Source organism: Mesoplodon bidens, assembly GCF_964165515.1.
Source record: "Mesoplodon bidens genome assembly, chromosome: 11".
Lineage (NCBI taxonomy): Eukaryota > Metazoa > Chordata > Mammalia > Artiodactyla > Ziphiidae > Mesoplodon > Mesoplodon bidens.
In genome coordinates, this window is record NC_138167.1 from 55,910,916 (window position 1) to 55,930,913 (window position 19,998).

The 19,998-nt window shown below is 35.5% G+C and overlaps 1 protein-coding gene across 2 annotated transcripts in view; it reads left to right on the forward strand.

Annotated features, from left to right (window-relative positions):
* Positions 1-19,998, forward strand: part of SLC2A13 (solute carrier family 2 member 13) — a 470,241-nt gene that overhangs the window by 84,217 nt on the left and 366,026 nt on the right. The gene's annotated exons all lie outside the window — the stretch shown is intronic.

The window sequence follows — 19,998 nt, forward strand, 5'->3', positions numbered from 1 at the left end:
AAAAGTATAGGGTATTTTGAATCATTATAGCTAATTTATATGATGGCATTCAGCAAAATTGAAAGTGGACAAGAAGCTGATATTTATTTTAATGATAGACCAAGGAATCTACCATTAAGAATTGATATTTACAGGGTGTTTTAGCATTTAGGTGACATTGCTCACACTGTGTGTAATATTTTGCAATATTTGTTTAAAAATGAATGCAGCAATAAATATGCATGGAGTTTTTGAATTGTATCAGTGATTGACAAACTGTTTATGAGTTGCAAATATAACTAACATCCTTTTGGGATTTAGGTAGCTACATTCTAATCTGAATGAAAGAAAACTCAGTCTTTAAAGGTACAGGTTTATTTGTATAAAAATGTTATATATGTAAAACTTAAAATACACAAATTATTTATGATCATTATTTGGCTTACTTTGAATCAAAAGAGATGAGAAAAATGTTTTAAAAACTGCTTTAAAATATTTTCAAACCTAATATTGTAAAACAAACTGATCTTATGTTAAAGCTTAAAGATATTATGGGCTCTGGATTTTGATATACTTCATGGTATTCAAAACAACAGATTCATGTAACCCTTCCAGGGTTTTAAATTTTAATAGAATTTCCCTATACTCTGTATAGGTGCTGGAGAGAAAATATTCCACAAGACAGACTCTGGTGTGTTAGCATGGTGCTTAAAGTATTGAAGTTAATTCTTAACAGCTGAAGAAGAAGGGTTTGCTGCTATGTGGATGTAGGGAATTAAACTTATATATGTAAGCAGCACAATAAATTGAAGCTGTTGAAGACTTAGGCTGATGAAGTGTTGTTAAAAGTCATGTGAGAAAACTCAGTGAGGGCAGTTAGGGTGTATGTTTGTCAGGACAATTAAAGAGAGGACACATTTCTTTAAAATATTAGCTGTGTCTGCACATGTTGCTAAACCACTTTCTACCTCTGAAGGAATGAATCTCCGAAAAAGTGAGAAATTACTGAAAAATTGAAGAGTCAAGAACTTCATCTTTCTTTTCCACTCTGTAGAAGAACAGAAAGCGGGAGATGATAACTTGTTACCAGCGTAACCTGATATCTTGAGTTTTTCCTGGAAGCTCAATGGAAGTCAGTTAATCTTTCAGCCCCACATAGCTTTAAGATCTAAATTATCTATTTACATTTTGTTAAGGAATTTTATTAATGTAACCAATATAGAAATATATATCTGCTTTTATTAAAAATCTTTTTAAGTGAAAACATATAAGTTACATGAGTCATGTTTTTAATCCAAGTATCACAATTTATTTTTATGTATTTATTTTATTAATTTTAAAAATTAAGCAATTTATTTAAACTAAAAAGAGAGTTTACCCATTTCCCCCATCCCCCACCCACCACGTCTGGAAACCCCTAGTCTGTTCTCTGTATATATGAGCTTGGGTTTTTGTTCATTTGCTTTTTTATTTTGCTTTTTTTTTTTCTTAGATTCCACATATAAGAAAGCTCATACAGTGTTTGTCTATATCTGTCTGTCTTATTTCATGTAGCATAGTGCCTTCGAGGTCCATCCATGTTGCAAATGGCAAGATTTCACTTTTTTTATGACTGAATAATATTCCATTGTGTGTATACATACCACATTTTCTTTATCAATTCATCCATAAATGTTGGACAATTAGGTTGTTTCCAAATCTTGGCTATTGTAAATAATGCTGCAATGAACATGGGAATACAGATATACGTATCTTTTTGAATTAGTGTTTTCATTTTCTTCAGATAAATATGCAGAAGTAAAATTGCTGGATCTTATGGTAGTTCTATTTTTAATTTTTTGAGGAACCTCCATACTGTTTTCCACAGTGGCTGCACCATTTCACAATCCCACCAACAATGCACAAGGGTTCCCTTTTCTCCACATCCTCACCAACAGTTGTTATCTCTTGTCATTTTGATGATAGCCATCCTAACAGGTGTGAGGTGATATCTCATTGTGGTTTTGATTTGCATTTTCTTGATGATTAGTGATTTTGAGCATCTTTTCATGTACCTGTTGGCCATCTGAATGTCTTCTTTGGAAAAAATGTCTATTCAGATGCTCTGCTCATTTTTTAATCAGATTGTTTGTTTTTTTGCTATTGAGTTTGTATGAAATCTTTATATATTTTGGATATTAACCCCTTATCAAATATGTGATTTGCAAATATTTTCTCCCATTCGGTAGGTTGCCTTTTCATTTTGTTGATGGTTTTCTTTGTTGTGCAAAAGCTTTTTAGTGTGATATAGTCCCGCTTATTTATTTTTGCTTTTGTTGCTTTTACTTTTGTTCTCAGATTCAAAATTTATCTCCAAGACCTATCTCAAGGAGTTTACTGCCTATGTTTTCTTCTAGGAGTGTTATGATTTCAGGTCTTCTGTTCAAGTTTTCAATCCATTTTGAGTTAATTTTGTATGTGGTATAAGATTTATTCTTTTGCTTGTGGCTGTCCAGTTTTCCCAACACCACTTAAATATAGCAATTGAGGTACCTTTTCTCAGTACTGGGTTAGGAAAGAAAGAAAGATAAAGTAGTGAAAATAATTTATGAATGTAGTATCCCTGTGCAGAAGTGGAGGTCTTAGGATAGGCATTAGAACACTTTTGAGAGGCAGGGTGACATAGTGATAGACAGAGCTGGATTTAAATCTGTTTTCAGTGAGTAATAAGCTACAGACTTTGGACAAGTTACTTAGTTCCCCTGAGATTCACTTTTGTCATTGTAAAAAATGCTACCAGTGCTTATCTTGTAAGGTTATTGTGGGATCTAAATTAATTATTGTATATAAAGTACTTAGCACAGTGTTTGGCACATGGCAAATACTCAATAAATGATGAATCACATTATTATTTACTATTCTGATGAATGAATAGAAGATGGGTTCTACTAGAGGTAAATTGTAACGGAGGTTGAAGGAAACACATTCTAAGACCTCTGGTTTCTTAACCAGTAAAGTTGTGGCTTGGAGGTGCTAGGGCAGAGGCCTAGAGAAAAAAAATGTTAAATGCTTATATCTACCATAGAAAGTACAAGAAGGAAAAGACTAAAGACAAAAATGATTTTCCAAATAACCATGAGATCCCAGCTGATGCTGGAGGCAGATATTTGCAGTAAAGTGAAGTAGCACACCTGTGTGAATTTTTCCCATAATATTGGAGAACGCAGGGGTGAAAAAATAAAATAAGAGGATGGAGAACAAACTTGGGCTAGTATTCAGACCAGTGCATTAACATATCAGATCACTTTGAATCCACTTAATTTTTGTACAAATACATGTTTATTTGTGTATACATGCAAATATATCTACTTTTTTTCTTACAAGTGAAATTTCTGTGTACTATTTTCTTCTATTTTTCAGCATCCTTAGCTGTGTGTTTACCTCATCTGACTCCTGGACTCATAGGAATGTGGTTACAAGCAAGTGAAAATTGGAGTATTACCTAAGCATCAACATTAGAATTACCAGCAATTATAACTTACTCATGATTATAACAATAGATAATTCATCATTTTGTGGCCATGTATTCCAGAAGTTCTAAGGAAATGTGGTTTTAAATGTTTCATATAAAATTTCTTTCTCATACTCATATTTTCATGTATCATTAAAATGTTCCCTACATTCCAAGAGTTTGAATATGTTAACGTTTTGTTTCTTTCTTTTTTTTTTTTTTTTTGCGTTATGCGGGCCTCTCACTGTTGTGGCGTCTCCCATTGCGGAGCACAGGCTCGGGACGTGCAGGCTCAGCGGCCATGGCTCACGGGCCCAGCCGCTCCACGGCATGTGGGATCTTCCCAGACCGGGGCACGATCCCGTGTCCCCTGCATCAGCAGGCGGACTCTCAACCACTGCACCACCAGGGAACCCCTGTTTCTTTTTTATTTGCCTTTTTGACTTTTATTTCTCTGAAACTCTAAGTTACTAACCTTTGATGTCATACTATGTACCTAGTGTCCCAGATTAACTAGTTCACTACACTGATGAACAGTTTTAGAGTCTGTTAGTGAATATCATTTCTTCTTCACCAAAACCTTGAGAGGCTGGTGGAACTAGTATTATTCCCTATTTGTAGATTTAAAAAATGCTCAGAGGGGCTTCCCTGGTGGCGCAGCGGTTGAGAGTCCGCCTGCCGATGCAGGGGACGTGGGTTTGTGCCCCAGTCCAGGAAGATCCCACATGCCACGGAGCGGCTGGGCCCGTGAGCCATGGCCGCTGAGCCTGCACGTCCCGAGCCTGTGCTCCGCAAGGGGAGAGGCTACAACAGTGAGAGGCCCGCGTACAGAAAAAAAAAAAAAAATGCTCAGAGAAGTTAAATATTTGCCTGAGACCACATGGTTATTACGTGCCGTAGATTAGAAGCCAGTTCTTTTTAGTTGAAATGTAACCACATTTTTCCTTATTCTGCTTCTAAGTGTTTAAAATCTAAAATATGATTACTGATAATTTTTATGATAGTGATAAGATTAAGATATACAGAAGATGAAACTGACAGAAGAACTTCTTAGATGTTGAGGTTGTTGAAAGACTAAATCACCCTTTGTGTCAGATGGGTCAAAGCTTCTGTTCTCTTATTGTTTGGATGTCATAGAAATAAATTGTTTTTTGCTGAACTGTTGAAAGATAAGCTTTTCTAGAAAAAATTGCCAGTAGAAGATTGCCTGCTGATACTTTTGTAGCACTGTAGTGTCATAATACTACTATAGTGGGAAGAATATCATTGGGCTCCATAAGAAAGAGGAAATAAGGATTTTGAAAATATCAGTAAAGATTAAGTTTTTAAAAATAACTATTGAAATATAATCCATACACCATTCAGTTCACCCATTTAAAATGTACAATTCAGTGGCTTTCAGTATGTTTACAGAGTTGTGCAGTCATCACTACAATCAAATTTTGAACATTTTTGTTACCCCGAAAAGAAAACTTGTACCCCATAGCTGTCATCATCCAACTTCCCAGCTCCTCCCAGCTCTAGGCAACTATTAATCTACTTTTTTTCCTTATAGAGTTGCCTATTCTGGGTATTTCATGTATCAATATGTGGTCCATTATAACTGGCTTCTTTCACTTAGCATGTTTTTAAGGTTCATCCATGTTGTAGCATGTGTCAGTACTTCATTTCTTTTTATTGGCAAGTAATGTGGATATACCACATTTTGTTTAGCCATTTGTCTGTTGATGGACATTTGAGTGGTTTCCACTTTTTTGGCTATTAAAAATAATGTTGCTCTGAACATTTGTGTACAAGTTTCAGGGTGGGCATATATTTTCAGTTCTCTTGGGTGTATACCTAGGAGTAGAATTGCTAGGTCATATGGTAACTATGTTTACCTTTGGAGGAACTGCAAGACTGTTCTCCAAAGTGGCTGCACTATTTCACATTCCCATTTAGCAATGTATGAGTTCCATTTTTTCCATATCCTAGTAAACAATTATTGTCTCTCTTTTTCAATTATAGTCATCTCAGTGGGTATGAAGTAGCATCTTGTTGTGATTTTGATTTCCATTTCCCTGATGACTAATAATATTGAGAAAGATTTTATTTTTGTCTAATATAGTGCTTATGAAGATGACAGAGTTATTTTGGTAGTTAGCACTAATGACATGGCGTTTTATCACTGTTTGCCCTTTTCTGTGCTAATATTTTTGAATTGTGCTTACTGAACATAGGGAGATTTACTCACTACACCTCAGGCAAGGCAAGATTTTCTTTTTCTTTTTTTAACATTTTTATTGGAGTATAATTGCTTCACAATATGGCACATGGTTTTCTTTTTTTAATTGCCGAGTTAAAACCTGGCACTCTATAAACATATAGTAAAGTGAACTTCGCCACCACCATTATCGGTCTAAAACACTTATCTGGACATGCCACTGCTAAAATGCTTCCAAGACTCCCCATTTCCTACAGGAAAAAAATCAGTCTCTTCATCATGGCTTGCAGTGGCTTTCATTATCCAATCCATGCCTGCTTTCCTAGATTTTTAAATTCATTATTACTTCCTTCCTTCCTTCTTTATACAACATAGGTTTACACCTATAAACTGTATACAGTAGTCACATCTTGCTTTTTCCTGTTTGTTTTTTTCCTTCTGCCCACTTTGCTTATAATGTCTTTCTACTCTGTCCTGCTTTACTGGTTCAGTTCTTGTTCCTCTTTTAAATCTTTTGCTTGTATATCATGTGAAACTGTCTTTGTTCCTTTGCCTTTTCATAATACTTTGTACATGGCTTCACTTTTATACTCACCATTTTTTTGAACCAGTTGCTTATTTTGTCTATTTCTTCTAATTCACTTTGGAGCTTTTTAATGTCGTTGACCTTGTACTCATTTTTAGGTCTAGGAAAGGGTCTGGAACATAGTAAAGGCTTACTAAATGTTTATTGAACTTAGCTGAAATTGACTGGGCTCCAGGAAAGAGACTCTTAACCAAAGTAAAAAGATATTGATTATAGACCAAAATACCAATTCATTAATTTTTGCTGGGGAATAGATATCTTTGCAGGTAGCTGAAAAACTAAATTATTAATTGTAAATATTTCTTACTGAGCATAAAAATCAGAGAAAGAAAACTGGTTTCTGAGCCTATGAAAATTTACATCTCTCAAAATAATGTACCTCTCTGGGCCCCAGGACATTCTTTGCTCTTCTTTCTTGGATAGAGCTGATTTTCAAATGAGTGTTCCTCTATTTATAGTTACATAAATCACCATGTGATTTATATTAAAAAGAATGGTATATCTATAGAAGGGCTGAATTCTTCTTCATATTGACTTTTACTGATTCTCAGGTTTAATTTTTTTTAAATTACAGTTATCTTATTCCACCTCACTAGACTATATACAGCTATTTGCAAAGTACACTGGGTATTTTTGCATGTTTCATCATTCACATGATGTTCTTTTGTTTTCTTTTTCTTTTTTCAGCTGAAGAAGGAAAATTTGAGGTAATACCGGTGTTGAATGAAAAGCACAAGGTATTAGTGCTAGTTACATCTATATTAGATATTTTTTCTGGAGTATCACCAGGCTAATTCATGGACAATGTGAGACTTGTGCTGAGCTTTGAAGAATTGGCAGAATTCATGTGGACTTAGGTGAAAATGAGGACAGAGAGTAGGATGGATGAGGGCAGGATCAGGGGGCTTGAAACTGAAGTTAAGATGTACATGGTAGATTGGAGCCAGACTGTAGAGGTCTGTGGATTCTAGGCTGGAGGTTTTGAAATTTTATCTACAGACAAAGGGAAGCTATTACTTTTGAAGCAGTTCATGCCATAATGTTAGCCAGTGATTAACATGGCAGTGAGGTCCAGAATTTGTTGGAACTCTTGGCTCTTGGGTGGGTTCAGGGAACCTATTGTGAGAGTACTGCCAGAATATTGGTGTGAGGTACTGACGTGATACTCTTGGAGACATCAGTTAGTATGGAAATCATTCAGTCATTCAAAAAAATTTTTTGGCACCTACTACATACTCCTGTTGTACTTGATACTAGAGATAGAAAGATCAATAAGAAATGTACCTGTCCTTAAGCAATCAAGCACCTCACAGACTAATGAAGGAGAGGCTTTTCGTCAGCATGTTAAGAAAATGATAGTGTTATGGGAGCTCTCGGAGAATAAATAACTTAGCTTCACAAATGGAATGATATTTGAGCTGCGTCTTTTATGAATAAAAGAGTTCGAGGCAGAGTGAGGGAGAGGGAAACTCTAGGTGAAATATAATTTTCAAAGGCCCTATAGTGTAAAAGAGCCAGTCATGTTTGGGCAATGGCGAGAAGTTTAGAGTGGCTACTGGGAGGGCCATGATTACTATTTGGGAGTTTGAGAGTGAAGTGGGAAGGCTAGTCTTAACAGGTATGAATAGAACTTTAAATCCATTGCACTCTCTAACAGTACATTGAGTTCAGGTTTGTTTATTGACAGTCTTAGAAAATAATTTTAAAAAATCAGCATTACTTTAGATGAAAAAATTTATGAGCTTCTCTCTCCCATAATATTTTACAATTTTAAAACCATGCCAATAAGATGATTTTCAGAATCATATTTAAAAGAGGGTAATATTTCTAAACAAATTTATGTTGGGGGGGCTTCCCTGGTGGCACAGTGGTTGAGAGTCCGCCTGCTGATGCAGGGGACATGGATTCGTGCCCCGGTCCAGGAAGATCCCACATGCCGCCGAGCGGCTGGACCCATGAGCCATGGCCACTGAGCCTGCGCCTCTGGAGCCTGTGCTCCGCAAGGGGAGAGGCCACAACAGTGAGAGGCCCGTGTACCGCAAAAAAAAAAAAAAATGTATGCCAGGTAAAGTACTCTTATTATTTATGACATTGGACATTTTAAGATAGATGGATTTGGTTAACAAGTAAATATCTTACTACTGAAGATATTTGTAATTTTATTATTGACAGAATTAAGATACAAGATATATATATGACTGTTTATCATAAAGGTGTAGTGGACAGAAGAGATTTGAGACTTGCTTTAACAACACATTCATTGCTTTATCTAAGCACTGACATCCTCATTAGCTAATGCTTCAGCAATTGTACAGTGTTACTGTGAGGATCAAGTGAGTTTTAGTAGCTGTGAACATACTTATAGACTCTTAAATGTCCCTAGGTATTGTTTGCTGTTATCTCCAGAAAAACTTTAGGTTGGGTCTCTATCCTGCATAAAGCTGGCAATAAAAATCGCCCCCACGTTCAACTATCTGAATTGTCCAGGTGAAAAGTTAATATAGTTTGCTAATGAGACTGATTGGCCTAAGACTAACCTCCCCTGAAGGTAACCATTATAAGTCATAGACAGAATAAAAAAAAATGTTTAAAACACTGGAGAGCTCCAGCACCAAGAAACTAAAGGGGGATTTGATCCTTGAAGGGAACAGTTCATGGTGAGATCTACACCTATCACTTTTTCTCTGAGGGCAGCCCTCAATCCGTGATGCTGGGCAGCGAGAACTTAAGCAGAAAACCACAGTTTTATTGGCTTGTGGTATAAGTGGCTAGAGTTTGGGATGGCCAGAGCAGCTGAAATTTGAGGAGTAAAATCCAGGAAAAAATGACCCAGAGAGGAGGAAGCCACCAAATCTGAATATTAATTTGCTACAAATGTTTTACAGATCCCTGAACTGTGAATATTACAGGGGAGATTCCATGGAGCCTGCAGAAAGCAACAGTTAGTAGACGGTGAAAGATGAGACAGATTTTATTTCCTGCCCATAGGAGGAAGGACCTATTTGGAATTTGAAACCTGCCGGGTTAGAGGGGCCAACAGCTTGAGCTTCCACGGAAATCACAGAAGCACCAGCCTTAGGAGTAAAGACCTGTTGCATGATTAAGGAATTTCCCCTAAGACCAAGCCAAAACTGAAAACAGATTTACACTAGCCAAGTGTAAAACCAAGCTTCCACAGATATAAGGTGCCTAATAAAAAAGTGAGTGTTCTTCAGAAGAGAGCAAAATCTAGTCTCCAGAGTTTATCCACAATACTCAAAACACATTAAAAGTATTAGATATGCAAATAAACAGAAAATGTGACCCATAATTGAAAGAAAAATTGGTTAATATAGGCAAACCTCAAGATTATGCTTATAAAGACATTTTCAAATAAAGTTAGGACGGATTGTCACCACTAGACCTCCTGCATTATAAGAAATGCTGAGGAAAATTTTCAGACTGAAGGGAAATGACACTAGATGAAAGGTCATCCATCCACAGTAGGGAGGAAAAGTAGTGGCTATCAATAAGAGACCAAATGTAAAGGAATTTGTTTTTTCTTCTCTCCATTTTTTGAAAGACATATGACTGTTTACATTTAAATTTATTGTGCGATTTATAATGTATATGTTATAAAATATATGATGATAATAGCAGAAAAATTGGGGTCAGTAAATAGAATTATACATGTTTGTGAAGAGTTACAGTATTATCTCTAGGTAGACTGATAAGTTAAGATGCATGTCTTATCCTGAGAACAATCACTAGAATAGATTACAAAAGGATACAGCTAAGAAGCCATTATAAGAATTAAAATGAAATACTTAAGATATTTGGATAATCTGAACAAAAGCAAGAAAAAAATAAATAGGGACTTCCCTGATGGTGCAGTGGTTAAGAATCTGCCTGCCAATGCAGGGGACACAGGTTCAAACCCTGGTCCAGGAAGATCCCACATGCCGCAGAGCAACTAAGCCTGTGTGCCACAACTACTGAGCCTGTGCTCTGCGCCACAGCTACTGAGCCCACGTGCCACAACTACTGAAGCCTGCGGGCCTAGAGCCCGTGCTCCACCACAAGAGAAGCCACGAAAATGAGAAGCCCGCACACTGCAACGAATAGTAGCCCCTGCTTGCCGCATTTAGAGAAAGCCCGCACACAGCAATAAAGACCCAACACAGACAAAAATAAATAAATAATAAATATTTAAAAAAAGAAGAAAGAAAAAAATAAATAGCAGATGGGACAAATAGAAAGCAGATAGCAAAATGGTAGACTTAAAATCCAGTTACAGCAACAGTTACATTAAATGTAAAAAATTATCATTGTGTACAAAAAGCATGGCACAGATTTGTATTGTGTAAAAGAGATATACTTTAAGTAAAATGCTATAGATAGGTTAAAAGTGAAAGGATGGCAAAAGATAGACTATGCAAACAGTAAGTATAAGAAAGCTTGTGTGCTATATTAATAATTACACAAAGTAGACCTTAAGACAAGTAGTATTACCAGAGATGAAGAGGGACATTTCATAATGATAAAAGAGTCGATTCATCAGAATTAAAAATGTTAAAGAATGTATAGTTTACTTCAAAATGCATAAACAAAAAATTAACAGATGGTGGTTGTACAACATTGTGAATGTACTTAATGCTGCAGATCTATACACTTAAATATGATTAAAATGGGAAATTTTATTTTGTAGACTTTATCACAATTTAAAAATTACAGAACTAAAGGAAGAAATAGACAAATTCAGGCTCATATTGGGAAAATTTTTAACTCTTTTCTTAGCAACTGATAAGACAACTAGACAAAAAATGTTTGTAGAAAAACTGGAAAACACTCTTAATTGCCTAGGCATAATTGACATTTGTGGATAGCTACACCCAACAGCTGCATCGTACACATTCTTTTTCAAATTCACATCAGACATTCTGTAAAATTGGCCATATCCTGAATCATAAAATAAATGTTAATAAATTTAAAAAATGACTCTTATAGAATATGTCCTCTGACCATAGCAGAATTAAATTAGACATCAATAAAATAGCCAGAAAAGCTTCAAATATTTGGAAATTAAAGCAGCATGTCCTAAATAACTCATGGATTTAAGGAGACCTCAGAAGGAAAATTAGAAAACAGTTTTGAGTTCAAAGAAAATAAAATATATCAAAATTTGTAGAATGCAGTTTCAGCTGTGCTTAGAGCATAATATATAGCTAAAGTGATTTTATTAGAGAAGAGAAGTCACATGATCTAAGTTTCATGTTAAGCTAGGAAAATATGAGCATATTAAAAACAAATGGAACAAAAGGTATTAATAAAGAATAGAAGCCAATGTAATAGAAAGCAGACAAACAATAGAAAAATAATGTTGGTTCTTTGGAATTATTAATAAAATTGGTAAACTGATTATGACTGATTTAAAAAGATAAAGCACAAATTATCAATATCAGGAGTAAAAGCACATCATTTCTATGGACATAATAAGGATAGTGAGGGAATACTTTGAACAACTTTGTGCCAATAAAGTCAACAACTTAGATGGAATGGACATATTGCTTGAAAATCACAACTCTACTAAAAACCAACACAGGGTAAAATGGAAAATCTGAATATCCCTATATTTATTAAGTCGAATCATTGCTAGTAACCTACTTGAAAAGCTAACTTCAGGCCCAGATGGTTTCACTGGTGAATTAAATAAAACATTTAGAGAATAAATAGCTCCAAGCTTAAACAAAAGCTTTAAGAACATAGAGGTAGAAGGAGTACTTCCCGGCTGAGTTTTGAGGCCAGCATAACTAAATTGTGGCTTTTTTTTTTTTCTGAAATCAGTCATGCCTCACTTAATTGTCCAATTTTTTTTAGTACATTCAATAGTGACATAGATTCTCAATAATTCATAAGTACATGCTAAATATTAAAGTATATCATAACAGAATCCAATACACTTTATGTTAGATATTATACCTAAGGGCTACCCATTCCTATAACAAATTGAATGAGGCTCTTCTTGAAATTGCCACTGAATACCTTTAATTAATTTTGTTTCTGTCCTTCTGAGACTGTTAAAGACCAGCAGTGACCTGGATGGGCTGCACTTTTGGTAGTAATGGAGATTCCAGTACACTGGGAAAGACTGTGGTTCGTTCATGGCTTGTTAGTTCTGGAAGTGGCTTAAGTTGTTACAAGCAAAGAAAACTCTAGACACAGATTGAAAGTATCCTTAAAATATTAGTAAAATCAAACCCAATAATATGTAAAAGAATAATAAATCCTTTTATATAAACTGACCAAGGCAGTTTTCTCAGAAAAGTCGGTTTGTTTACCATATGAAAATTAATTTGTGCAAGTCACCATGTTGAAATTATTTAAAGGAGGAAAACCTAAAGGATCTATCTCAATATATGCAGGACAACATTTGACAGAATAACCTTTATTTATGATAAAACCTTTCTGCAAACTAGAATGGAAGAGCACTTCTTGAATTTAATAAAGGGCATCTACAAAAAAACCTGCAGCCAGCTTTATACTCAGTGGGGAAAGCCTGAATGCTTTCCCTTCTGATGGAATTCAAGACAAAGATGTCTGCTATCACCACTTACATTCATTCAAATTCACTGCAAAGGACAAGTAGATTCTAAAATTTTTACAGAAAAGTAAAGGACCTAGAATTGCCAAGAACATCTTGAAGAACAAGTTGGATGATTCACTATCTGATTTCAAGACTTACTATAAAGCTAAAACAATGAGACTGGTAAGGATTGATAAATAAATCAGTGGATCAGAAAGAATGGATGTATCTCAAAAACAAGATTGAAAGAAGCTATATACAAAGAAGTATGGTCTCTAAGATTCCGTATGAAGTTCATCAATATGCAAAATTAGCTATGGGGACAGAAATTCGATCAGTGATTGTCTAAGGCAATGGGGATTGACTGGAAGGGGGTAAGGTATGAGGGAACTTTCTGGGATGATGGAAATGTTCTGTTTCTTGATGGGGATGGTAGTTACAAGGATATATATATATATATATATATATATATACACACACACATATATATACTCATAGAATGGTACACCTTGAATCTCATTATGTGCAAATTTTGCCTAAAAAAAGTTAATTTCAACCTTATGTTGGCTCCCTCCATTATATTCCTTTTCTGCAATGGTCAGTGATAGTTTAAATGTTGTTTCTGCCATGACACTTTTTCTAATATCCTCTGTTGAAATAACTTTTCTCCTTACTCTTACACTGTGCCTAAATCTCAGTCAAAACAATTACATAATCCAGTTTTGTTCCATGATTACTAGATATGAGCTCCTTGAAGCAAGGGAATATCTCTTAGTCATTTCTGTATCTCCAAAATCCCAAACATAGAGCTTTGCATATGGAAGATATTCAGAGTTTGAAAAAAAAGGGTGTGTATATAGGTATGGTTGTGCGTGCATTATTTTCAGCACTCGTACTGTGAATTTTGTACATCTTAATGCATATTGCCATGTTGTTTAAAACTAATATCTCTGCAAAATACCCCATTCATTTATTTAAATAGCATCTAATCTTATTCTATTATGCAAGTATATCTTGCTGCTTCTGCTATGACCACAGCACTAAATAACCTCGGCCAAGCCATTTGCCTTATGTACTGATATCAAATTACTTTGAGAGATTTTCTCCTAACTATGTAGATAGAGTTAATATTTTCTTTGGCTTATATATATGTTTACATCTATGGCTATGAATTTTTTAACAGTTTACATAGACTCATTTACTAGGTAACATAAAAATTGCTCATTTGCTGGTGATGTATCACATCACCTTTTTACTTGAAAGAATCCAACTTGACACACTGATTTTTTTTATATGTACCCCCAGCTGTGTGTCTCCTGTTTGCTCTCTAACTGCCATCAGATTTTTAAGTGTATCAGTCACTGATGTTAATATTCTACATGGCCCTTAATGGCAGAGAAAAATTAACTTATTAGCCTGAGGTCTTAATTAGGCAGTATTTTCTTTTTTTAAAAAATTTTTATTGTTGTATAATTCATTTACAATGTGTGTTAGTTTCAGATGTACAGCAAAGTGAATCTGTTGTACAAATACATATATCTGCTCTTTTTTATATTCTTTTCCCATATAAGCCATTACAGAGTATTGAGTAGAGTTACCAGTGCTATACAGTAGGTCCTTATTAGTTATCTATTTTTTTTTTTTTTTTTTTTTTTCGGTACGCGGGCCTCTCACTGTTGTGGCCTCTCCCGCTGCGGAGCACAGGCTCCGGGCACGCAGGCTCAGCGGCCATGGCTCACGGGCCCAGCCGCTCCGCGGCATGTGGGATCTTCCCAAACCGGGGCACGAACCCGTGTTCCCTGCATCGGCAGGCGGACTCTCAACCACTGCGCCACCAGGGAAGCCCTAGTTATCTATTTTATATATCATAGTGTGTATGTGTCAATCCCAGTCTTCCAATTCATCCCTCCCCCACCCCTTAACCCGTGATAAGCATATGTTTATTTTCTACATCTGTAACTCTATTTCGGTTTTGTAGGTAGGTTCATTTGTAGCCTTTTTTCTTAGGCAGTATTTTCTTATTTTAATTTCTTATCTATTGAAATGGATTTGTGAGTGATGAAGAAAAAATTTTAAATATATTATCAAGTAAGTTGTTGTAACTATAGCAGGTAGTTAAATTCAGTGTTATCTTCTTACATTTAAAACTTGCATTAAGTAAGAACATATATAAATCACAATTCATGTTTGATGACTATTGAGTAATTATTTTATCGTTGATATTTAAAGGTGGCTGTTTCTTCTGTAAATCCAAGAACAGGGATCTCGGAGTAAATGCATTACTCATGTGATTATTACTTAAAGTTTATGAAAAAACTCAAAATCCATAGGACTCTTGAACAGCGAAGTTGGGTAGCTCTAGATATAGGGCTGAAGGACGGTGTTCTTGGATGTGGTTTGAAGGGATAGGGTTATGCCTTTTTAAGGGGAAACTTAAAAAGTGTATAATGATAGAGATCATTGGAAAGTTGAGCTTGGGGAGATGTTTTTGGATTTACACAGTAATGCACTCTCTCTGGTTAAGTTCATTCATGATGCTCAATTGCTTAATGATTGGCTTAGAGTTGGTACTTAACTCACATTCAGATGTTTGCTGGGTAAACAGCTGAATAACATCTCAGATGGCAAGTTCAGCCTTAGCTTTCAAAGCAAACACAGTAAATCGTCAAAAAGTAACATTTTCAAAGAATTTACTTACTCTAACTGTTAACCCTTTCTATTTTCAATGAAATGTTTCAGGAAAAAAAAAGATTTAAAGTTTATTTCATAGTTATATATGAAAGAATGCCAATTTGAAACTGTAGAGTTTTAAAGAATAAAAGCATAGCATTATGCTTAGTATTTATGATACAGTATTCCTCTAATTGATTTGTGCTTTTAGAATGGGCTAACCATTCTTGATTTCCAAATTAATAGCAAATAGATATAAACAGAATGCAAGCTAGAAGATAGAGGATGGAGGTAAAACTATTAGAATAACAAATACAAATTTGTCATTTGATTTTTTTCAGTTTATTATAAGACAGTATGAGATATTACTAGAGAATATTACTAAAAACCCTCCCTGTACCCAGGACAGTTTCAGAGATGGTGACTGAGCTCATCTTACTGTTTTGAAAAATATCAAGATTCTCTAGGACTAGAAAAATGTAACATGAAGATTTGGTTTAAAAATGTATACTTTTAACAACACGAGGTCTAAAGACAGGTAAGGAAGTGATTATTGAATTGCACATTAATGCTGTCATGGCCTATTAGGAGGATATTTGGCTAAATGACTGCAGTGTCCAAAAAATCTTTACTGTGCTTCTCAGAGTGAAAATGTCTTCCTTTAGTAGAATTCAGCACCTCAAGAGCCATAAAAATAATTTTATACAATTTGTTTTAAATATAATATTTTGTAATACAGTTCCCTTAGCTATGATAGTCTTTCTGTTACCGCTTGACTTACAAGTAAAACCATAAATCGTATAGCTCTTGCATTATAAGGCATTGGCAACCTTTTCCCATCATTTGAGAATTTAAGGAGGAAGAAGAATAGAGGGGAGAAGAGAAACAGAACGTGATGCAGGATACAATTCCTCAATCCAGCACAATTCCTTTTGGGGCGGCCTCTGGAAGGCAGACATTGGAAAACAAAGTGTAGAGAAAAGTGACTTTAGATCTATCACATCTATCATATAAAACATTTTAAAAGGATCAAATCCCAAGTCAAAATTTTTTGCCCTCAAACATCTTTTAAACTATCTATTGTGTTATTATCTAAATTTTTCCTATATGAAAAGTTTACCAGTGTATGTTAAAGAAAAATGAAATCAAAATTCATTTTGGCACAGTGTTCAAAGTGAGCACCACAAGTTTACCCTTACAAATGATATATTTTCTTTTAACTAATAGTCAACTGTTTTCATAGAAGCACTCTGGTGTTGAGGGTAATAGAATATCCCATTTGCCACGAGCGGGTCCGTGTTGTTAAATCCAGTTTGCAGTTCCCTAGCCCAGTGGGTGCTAAGTGTCAGGTGCTATGCAGGGTTTGGCAAGGTTGGGAGGGACTGCACCCAGCAGCCCTTTCCCCTGTTATCGCCACAGGGCTTTACTGCACTTCACAGAGATGTGTGAACAACAGACTTCTAAAGCAATCCTTAAACATGAGGCTGAGGTACATTTATGCCCCCTTTTATGGGTTCTGCAGAATTATTATCAAGTAATCATGAAACATTTATTATAGCTTGACTTACAATAAACACTTATTATAGGGAGCCTGGGTTTTAATCCTAGTTCCACCTCATGCTAGTTCTGTATCTTCTCTGTGCCTCATTTCTTTGTCTTTAAAATGGTAATAATAATGGTACCTACCTCATAGGGATGTGACGAAGATTAATGAGTTAAAGTATTTTAATTCTTTTGAACAGTGCTTGGCACATAGTAACTAGTGCTATGTGTTAGCTATTACTTCTGCTGTTCAAGCTGAGTTTGACCTTCAAGTAGATTTTCATGTATTTGGAACATAATCATCACTGCTGTGGAACTACTAGAGATAAGAACCATGTTTATCTGTTGACTGTGTTTTCAGATAACCATGTTATCATCAGTTCAGAGAGGGGCAGTTATGAACTGCAAAATTCTCTGTCTTAAATGGCCATCTATTCAAAGATACTTGTCTTTCGTTTCATAGGTTAGAGCAATATGATTCCTTTAAAACAAGAATGGTTGTAAATTGTTCAGTTCAGTGAAGGACTTGTTTGGTTTTGTGTGAGGCACAGGCCATCTGATGGCAGCAGCTCAGCAGGTCTGCTCAGCCACAGTGGGGAGGGCAGGCACCCAGGAATGAGGGATGTTTGGTTTATAGAGTTTCAGTTCCTGACACTGGGAAGGCTTAATCTGAGGTGAAGAAGCCCGGCTTGTCTCCTTTGTTGATAGGTGGCCCAAACACACAATTTGAAAGTATCGCTTACTATTTGAGGTCCCCTCCTTAGTTTTCTGGTAGGCAGGCGCTGGTACTGCTAGTTGTACAAGAAAATAGCTCATTTGTTAACTTCAGTTTAGAAAGTTTTAAAAGGTATCTTTCTGTGAGTGATCATGATGCTAAAGAATATTCTAAAAATTTTTAGAACCCATGAAGGCTTGGCATTTTTGATTGAGTCAACCTCATTTCCCTTTCTGTCAGCTTGGTGTGCTATCTGGCCTCCAGAAGGTAAATGGCGTTTGCTCGAAGGTGGACCTTGGGAGCTTATTGTTCACTTTCACCCCCTGGATTTTTAAAACACTTAGATCAGTGGTTCTCAGCCTTGATGGCACCTGGAGAGCTTTTAAGAAAATAGAATTCCCTGAGCTTGAAGCCCAGAGCAATTAGTCAAAATCCCTGGGGTAGGTGCGCCCTGGACACTGGTGTGTTTTAAAAGCCTCCTGGGTGATTCTAATGTGCAGCCAGGGTTTAGAACCCTTGATTTGGCTTATAATTATGAGATCCCCCATGTCAATAGGGGGCTGCTTGTCTGTTTGGGGATTGCCTGCCTGGTTTGTCAGTGTACTCTTGTCATTCATCTGGTTCCTGGTTTCCTTGGATTTAGAGGACTCTTGGTAAGTCTAATAGTGCCTTAACTAGTCTATAGAGTTCCTTCTCTCTTAGTCTCACGTTAAAATTTTCATCAGTATCACAGCAAAGCAAACTCTTATTTATTTTTCTTATTCTCCAGTATGCATATCATTGGAGGAACAGTTTTTCCTCAAGAAAGAAACTGGGTACTAAAAGTTTGGGTGGATGATATAGCTGGAATAGAAAAGTTGCATTGAATTAGTTGAGAGGGGAGAAGGTCAGGGAGGTAAAAACATTTTTTTGCTGAGCTTTCTCTTTGTGCTTAGGTACTGAAATAATGATTTCACTTAATTCTCCCAACAGCTCAATGAAATGGACACTGTCACCTGTGCATTAAAATGTTCCGTAACTTGATCAGGGTTTTGTGGTTAATGTGTCCAGAGGTGAAGTATGACCCAGGTCTGCTCCTACCCTCTCTCCATCATAAACCACAGTTACCTGATCTCTTGTGTATTTGGTCTCTACAAAGCCATGGTAATTTATTTCTATCAAAATATTTTTATCATGAAAGATAATTTAAATATAGTAAAATAAGCTCCTTTGTTTTACTTTTAGAAATCTTAGGATGTAAATGTATAAAACATGTTTTATCTTGACTAGTCTCTGAAAACAGGCTTTAATATATCCTTAAAGTTTGGCAATAGAGTGTGAGTTCCTTTTTCCTACCCTAATATTAAGACATTGAATTGTAAATGTCAGATCTAGACTCTTGGGACTTAGAGATATCAGAAGGCTGGAGGGCTAAAGTATTCTGTCTTCTACAGCTCGCTTAAAAAAACAGGCTAATATGTATCTTTATATTTTTCTTTTCCCTTTTCTTCCCTTCTTTTCTTTTTTCTTTTAATTTTAAAAAAATATTATGTTCTGAGATTAAATAGTGAATAGTAAAGTGCAAAGTATTATGTGAGCATCTTTGGGTCTAAAAATGATTCAGTTTCTGTATTCATTTCAGTGCTTCTTTGAAGTATTCAGTGCACCCCTTTAATCTTAATTCATCACTAAGGGGGTTTGGAAAACAGAAGGAAAGGTCAAGAAAGGTATAGAGAAATGAAAAGTAAAGGCTTTCATCTTTAGTACTTTTCTTATTTATTTCCTAATCCAATATATTTGGTTTCTACCTTTTTATTGCTTTTCTTTTAAATAATTGGCAATGTAGGATAACCTTTTTTCTTAAATTTTTTAAGAGAGAACACACTGAATAGAAATTTCATTCATTTACAGCATTAAAACACACATTAAGATTTGGTTATACAAGTTAACATCTTAAGGGAAAGAGGCCAGAAATACGCATTTGTGTGAGCTGATCTCTCTAGTTCTCATCAGATGAGTCTTCAGAAGAAAAGGTCTGGTCATATCTAGAGTAACAAATAGTTTCACTGGAAAGAATTTCTGTGTAAGTAACTTTGCAGAGCTAAATGATCCAGTAGAGTTGCTGCATAAAATGTTACTATATGAGTGTGAAACAGTTTTCTGTTTAGTTTATATAGACAGTTTTGATATATATAGCTGTTTTTGTATCTTTTCATAAAACATTTACTGAATGCCTACTGTGCAAGATACTTTATAAGGTGCTATGCTGAAT